This window comes from Scardinius erythrophthalmus, assembly GCF_964197995.2.
Source record: "Scardinius erythrophthalmus genome assembly, chromosome: 1".
Taxonomy (NCBI): Eukaryota; Metazoa; Chordata; class Actinopteri; order Cypriniformes; family Leuciscidae; genus Scardinius; species Scardinius erythrophthalmus.
The window spans coordinates 3629987-3637586 of record NC_138221.1 but is presented as its reverse complement, the minus strand read 5'-3'; the positions used below and the strand labels follow the sequence as shown (position 1 = coordinate 3637586).

Here is a 7600-nt window from a genome sequence, read left to right as displayed (position 1 = left end):
AACTTTTATTCATTTCCAGGATATGAATCCTTGATATCAACAATTCAATTTTCACTAGTTAAAATGATATTTATTGATATCATTAATTAGATTTCTACTAGTAACAATGGCTATTTTTGATATCAGAAATTACATTTCCACTAACAATGCTAATTATTAATATCCACAATTAAATTTTCAAATTTTCAAAATTATAATTCTTGATATCAACAATTGAATTTCAACTAGTAAAAACTATAATTCTTGATATCTGTAATTGTATTTTCACTAGTGAAATGTCACCATAGGCTGCCATTCAAAATCAATTGTTGATATCAAGAATTGATTTCTTACTAGTTGAAATGTCTATTCTTGATATCAACAATTGAATTGCTACTAGTAACAATGTTAATTTCTGATATCATGAATGTGATTGTTACTAGTAAGAAAGCCATTTTAGATATCTGAAATTATATTGATAACAGAAATACATTTTTAGATATCAAAAATGAAATTTTTTACTAGTAGCAATTCAATTGTTGATATCAAGAATAGACATTTCAACTAGTGACAATTGAATTATTGATATCAAAAATTATATTTCTACTAGTAAGAAATCAATTCTTGATATCAACAATTGATTTTGAATGGCAGCCTATGGTGACATTTCACTAGTGAAAATATAATTACAGTAATTGTTGATATCAACAATTACATTTTTGATATCAACAATTTATATCCTGGAAATGAATAAAAGTTAAAAGGCTTGCCATAATACAGACTAGGGGTGCACGATATATCGAATCAATATCGTTATCGCGATATCACGTTGCTCGATATCATATCGAAAGTCTCGCGATATTTATGCAATATTTTGTTTATGATGCGTCCCGTCCGACATGCACCGTTGCATTTCCCCCGACTGATTTCCTGGTTCTACTTATCTACTTTTCCTGGTTCTATCAAGGAGAGGGTTAACTTTTCATGCTACAGATTTCCAACAGTGGTCAGAAAGAACAGGGGAGACACTTTGTTTCACTTCTCCCTTGCTCTACCACAGTCCCCACAACACACTTGCCGGCTCGACGCACACACCAGCGCGCAAGTATAAACATCAGGCCACCTGGCCACTTCATGCGTTATCACAGATCGGATAGCTATCTAATTTATCAAAACGATTCCTTTTACACCTGTTCACATAAATGTGTTTTTTGCAAAACGGATATAAATTCGATCTTCAATTCCCGCGCTATATGCAGATTTAATGGAGTTCACGTCACCGAACACAGTTATGAGCTGCATTATATATATCATCAGCTAAAATGTCAAAATCAAATACCGCACTAATAGAGAACGGCAACAGCCCTGGTAAGATAATTTCACTTCTTTACTTTTAATGAAGATACTTGTGTGTAAAGCGTCTGCAACTTACTTTCACTTTGATTTGCGATAGTTTGCGCGTTGGCTTGACCGGTAGATGCTCATGCGGTGATGCGTGTTGCAGACGTAGCGTCGTCATATCTGGCCATAACATGACATGTAGCCTATAGCACGTTCTCACACGTTTATTTTTTTGTGTTTTTAGGAGGAGTACATTTTACATATGTGGTTTCAACAACCAGATGCATTTACACTTCGTCCAGTTTCGTCTGGAATGCGGCCCAGATCTCCTCCTGAAGTGGTTTCAGCGATCAGATTCAAATCCGTCTCGAATGCGCTCAATAAACCCTATGTTGTAAGGAAACTTGTTTTATTTGTTATGAATCTATTTTGATGCGTCTTCCCATAACTTTTGTAGTTTTACATATGTTTAAAAATATCGAAATTAATATCGATATCGCAATATTCATTATCGATATCGCAATATCACTTTTTGTCAATATCGTGCACCCCTAATACAGACCCCGTCAGGCTATGGGAGACGTGTCATTCAACCTATTATAAGTCGATGTACCGTCACAAGGGTCTTGGAAATATATTATGAAGGTTGAAAAGCTCCAAAATGGCGACAGCAGCGCCATCTAGCGATTGTTGTCAAAACTGCAACGGAGTTTCGCCTCTTGGTACTTACTCTTTGTCTCAGCCTCCTTAATGGCACTCTCTTTCTCTTCACGGGTCACTCTTATCATATGATATGCTCTGGCAATACCAACTACATCAAGAACATTTCTTAGGAATGAATCAGTAATGTCTTTTACTGAAAAAAGACAGTAAAACTGAGCCTTTTACTGGCTCAGCTTCATGCCGTGACTCCTCTACTAAACTCCAGTATGTTTTCTGCCATTCTGTTAGAGGAACCTCTTCATGCTCCTGTTTGTACAGCTTCACTTTCTCATCTAACTTCTGCTTCTGAATCTCCTGAATGTGTTTCTCTGTGTCCTCAAACATGTCATTGGTGAAGTGTGTTCCTCCATTCTCCTCTACCATCATCTCTATTTTACTGATCAGATCTCTGAACTGTGGGAAACTGGCAGACGCATTATCTATACAGAAGAACCGGTTTCCACAACTCTCTACAAGTTCTTTAAGAGCTCGATTACCGTTCTGTAGAAACTGCTCAATGGTTTTGTTTTCCTCATCTAACTGATGTTTGTGAGTAAAGAGGATTAAAGCGTATTTTTCCATCTGTTCTCCAAACACTTCTTTGAGCATCTTTACTGTGTTTTTCTCCTCCTCAGTGAATCGACCCACTTTAATCACGATAATAAAAGCATGTGGTCCTGGAGAGGCGTATTTTATGCATTTCACTATTTCAGTTTTAACCTCCTCATCAGTGAGTTCAGTATCATACAGTCCAGGTGTGTCGATCACTGAGATCTCTTAACCAAACCTCTCTCTAGTTTCTGCCTGACAATGTTTGGTCTGAGAGTCCGAGTCGACGGAGGAATCAAACACGTTTCTGCCGATGATGGTGTTTCCAGTGGCACTTTTCCCAGATCCAGTTTTTCCCAGCAGAACCAGTCTGATCTGGTCTGAACCTTCTCCTGAAACTACAACACAACAATCACATCAATGTGCAATTTAATTAAATACAACCTTCTCTATCAGCTCTTCTCTTTTAAGATCAGTGATATTTACATATCAGGTATTAGCAGATGTTCTTAAACGGGTTATGAACTGCATTTTAAGTTGTTTTATAATTGTCCCTGGGGTGCACTTTAAATGCTAGTACAATTTTTACATCAAAAATGGTCATAATATTGAAATAAATGGCATTTTTCATACCATGATTTTAGCCTCTGATTTGAGTGCTCTGTTTTAAGGGGCGTGTCTGTGTGAGACTGTTATCGCCCTCTGCTGTGATTGGCTGCTGTGAGGCTTCAGTCTCCCGGCCTATTTGGCCCTGACATAAAATGAGTTTGACACCCCTGGGTTAAGCCAACCTATTCATTAAATGTAAGGAAACAATATTTGTTGGGCTCTTATTAGTTAAAGGGGTTATGGATAATAAAAATGTTTTGGGAGGGTTCCACATGTAAAGTGGAAGTTGTTAGCCAATCACAGCAGTGGGCGTTTACACAGGTCCACTCCTCAGGATGTTTTTGCTACCTTTTTTCCGCTATTATTTCCTATTATCTTATACCTTGGGCCATCACAAGTTGATAACGACCACCCCCAACTGGTGGTCTCAGGGGCCAAGAAACACCCTTTTTGGGAAAAGCTTTTGGCGGAATGATGTAATTGTGAATATTAAGGTACTGCATCTACATAAATGGCCATATAACATTGTGCATGGTGTATCCTGACACATAGGGGAAACTAGCAGAAAATGATTCTGGGGATTGCTGCCTTTTTGCTGTCAAATATCACCCTCAACATACCCCAAAAGACTAAATATGTCTGTCCGCCTGACAAATTGTCATCAAAAATGATCATTTTATTATACATATCACTGCCTCAAATGTACATGAAAAACTTCCCAAGTTTATAAGCTTCAATTTAAGTCCAAGATGACCTTTATATCTAGAGGATTACAGCTGGTACAACCAAGGTTGTCCACTGTACCTCAAATAGGAGAAAACAGAACTTTCAAGCATTACCATTCCATATCGGATTAAGCATATTTTTTTGCATATGAACAATGTCTTAAAGGCAGGGTAGGCAGGATTTTTCTAAAAAACTTTTTTCCCAAATTTGTTTAAACTGTCTTTTTGTACCAATACATTTTGTAGAAAAATCCTGCCTACCCTGCCTTTAAACAAGAGTTGAGACTTGACTTATGTACTGCTATACTATATGAAGTGAATTGAGCTGAGGGGCCACGGGCAATGGGGTGGAGGCGCGGCAGGATGTGCTTGATGGCCTCAGTCTGCTTTTCAGCCAGCTTCGGTTGGGCGAAGTTCTCGACCGCGTTGCCGAAGAGGCCGGTCTGGGACACGGGGGAGTCAAGGAACCGGAGCTTGTCGGTCTTCCTCATGTCGGCCAGACACAGCCAGAGATGGCATTCCTGTCCACACTTGTGGTCCATCGCACGACCCACTGACCCCATGGTGACCTTCGTCGCACGAAGTGCGAGGTCCGTTGCGGCACGAAGTTCCTGCAGAACTTGTGGGTCGTGACCACCCTCCCTGCAGGTCCTTCAGTGCCTTGGCCTGATGGACCTGCAGCAACGCCATGGCGTGCACGGCAGAGGCGGCTTCCCCACACGTAAGCCTTGCCGGTTAGGTCTGATGAGTACTTACAGGCCCGGGAAGGGAGACACGGTTCTCCGCGCCAAGTGGAGTTAGGGCACAGCTGCATAGCAACGGCCGGCTCCACTGGCGGGATACGCGTAAATCCCTTAGCCGCCCCGCCATCAAGGGTGGTGAGAGAGAAGGAGCCACCGGAACGGTTTCTGGCAGTAAAAGGTGCCATCCCGCGATCCCAGGTAACGACTGCATTCACAGAAACGCACAGATAGAATGTCATCTTTATAAAGACGAGTTCTATCTGTGTAAGCTCTTTTAGGGACTGCTCTCGTTAGTGCTGAAGCATGCAGGGGACTGCGAACACAGACAGGAATGTGCAACAGTTTTGTGTGCTTTCTCTCCTCTTACCAGCCGTGAAAACGGCCTTTTAGCACTCTCAAGCGCACCTTACCAGCTGTGAGAACAGCTTTTGTTTGCTCAAGTCAATACAAACCAAAAGAAAAGAAAGAGAAACCCATATGGAATAGTAATGCTTGAAAGTTCTGTTTTCTCCGATTTGAGGTACAGTGGTACCTTGGTTGTACCAGCTGTAATCCTCTAGATATAAAGGTCATCTTGGACTTAAATTGAAGCTTATAAACTTGGGAAGTTTTTCATGTACATTTGAGGCAGTGATATATATAATAAAATGCTTGAAAATGATCACTTTTGATGACAATTTGTCAGGCGGACAGACATTTTTAGTCTTTTGGGGTATGTTGAGGGTGATATTTGACAGCAAAAAGGCAGCAATCCCCAGAATCTTTTTCTGCTAGTTTCCCCTTATGTGTCAGGATACACCATGCAAAATTTTAGGGTTATATGGCCATTTTTGTAGATGTAGTACCTTAATTTTCACAATTATATCATTCCGCCAAAAGCTTTTCCCAAAAAGGGTGTTTCTTGGCCCCTAAGACCAAACGGGCTGAGTTGGGGGTGGTCGTTATCAACTTGTGATGGCCCAAGGTATAAGATAATAGGAAATAATAGCGGAAAAAAGGTAGCAAAAACATCCTGAGGAGTGGACCTGGCTCCCGGCCTATTTGGCCCTGACATAAAATGAGTTTGACACCCCTGGGTTAAGCCAACCTATTCATTAAATGTAAGGAAACAATATTTGTTGGGCTCTTATTAGTTAAAGGGGTCATGGATAATGTTTTGGGAGGGTTCCACATGTAATACTTATTTCATATGCAAAGTTGTTGTGCTGTAAAAGATAGCTTTGAGGAGAACATTATAAAACTGCCAGCCAAACACCTCTGAGAGGTCTCACTCCGCCTGCAGCTGGACTGTGAATGGACTGGGAACTATTCTTGCAAGAATATGCTATTCTGTATACAGTCTCAGATTTTTTTCATAATAATGTATTACTTTATAATAAAACTTTAGACTTTTGTGGCCTGTGCCACCAGTGCTATGTGCAGAAACCAGTTCACGTACAGCCCTGTGTGGTCTAGCTCATCATGAGTTATTGGAATAATTCACACCAATGGAACAACTTACAACTGATTATAATTTCCTTGCTGTTGCTCTTCTTCATCTCTTCCATGATATATTTCCCACCGTTCTCCATCATCATTCCTTCAATCTTCTGCAGTAGTTCCTGTTTCTGACCGTCAGTTTCTCTCTTGTTGTTGAAACAGTTAAAGTTTCCTCCACATTCAGTCACCAGTCGCTGGAGATCCTCATGATCTTGGTGTTGTAGATATTCATCAATGGTCTGCCGTTCATCCAGATCCTCCAGTTCATCTCCATGTGTGAACAGAATCATGATGTACTTCTGAACTTCAGGACCTAATAAACCTTTAATATAATCCAGGATCTCCTCCTCGTTTTCCACAGGTTCCTCTAGAGGAACGGTGAGCAGAACTGCACTGATCCTGATGAACATCGAGAGATCAGCTGATCCTTCATCTTCTCCAGCTTCTCTTCATTCAGATCTGGATCCAGTAGATCTGGACAATCAATCACACACACCTGCTTCTCTCCGATCTGAGTTTCTTCATCACACACTTCAGCTTCATGCTGATTTTTCTGTTTGTGGATTTTAAACCTCTTTTCTCCCAGTATAGTGTTTCCTGATGAGCTTTTCCCAGAGCCGTTTCTCCCCATCAGAAGAACCCGGATCACTGGATCATCTGCACCAGCCGACATCTCTGAAGGAGACAGAAAATATGGAGTCTGATTGTAAATATAAGGTCAAGTCTATTGTCAATGTAGGATTTATATGGCCTAAAATTACTGAAATTGCTGTGGATTGTTATTTTGCAGTGAAGACCCACCACTAATCATAATTTATCTGTGTAATTAATGTTAATGTTAGTGAGAGTATCATTAGCTGTGTATAAATTAACTCTCCTGGGAGTGTATTGGAGACCACACTCTTGAGCAGGGGTCTCCAAACTCGGCCCTCGAGGGCCACTGTCCTGCAGAGTTTAGATCTAACCCTGATACACTCTCCTGCCTGTGGCTTTCTAGTAACCCTGAAGACATTGATAAGCTGGATCAGTTGTGTTTGATTAAACAATGTTAAATCAATGTTAATGTGTCGGTGTTAATCGCACTGAATCAACATCACTTTTACACCCGCAATTAATGTTGAATGTAAACAAAAATAAAAAATCATAACAAAATCAATGGTAATGGCATTGGATCATTGTTAATGTTGGTTCAACATCATGCTTGCACTCTCTCAGAAAAACACAACACACAGCCTGAAATCAGCTGCAAATAAAAACAGACATATTAATCTCTCAAGATCTCAGAAGAAGTTCTTGTTGAGAATTAACAGAGGTTTAGATGTTGAAGGTTCATCGAAAATGATTTCAGTCTATTATAGTTGTGTTTAATTTTCTGAGAGTGCAAGCAAAATGTTGAACCAATTGTAACATTGATTCAAGGTCAAATAAATCCTATCACATAGAGCCTCTTTCACCTAGCTATCATCATATAGA

General features: G+C 40.1%; 1 pseudogene across 1 annotated transcript; it reads right to left on the bottom strand.

Annotated features, from left to right (window-relative positions):
* Positions 1–2160: 2160 nt before the first annotated feature.
* Positions 2161–6800, bottom strand: LOC308694817 (GTPase IMAP family member 8-like; annotated as a pseudogene). The gene is made up of 4 exons: positions 6150–6800; positions 4627–4853; positions 4213–4474; positions 2161–2969 (listed from the first exon to the last, which is right to left on the bottom strand). The product of its transcript is annotated as a GTPase IMAP family member 8-like (transcript).
* Between the last annotated feature and the right edge of the window lie 800 nt (positions 6801–7600).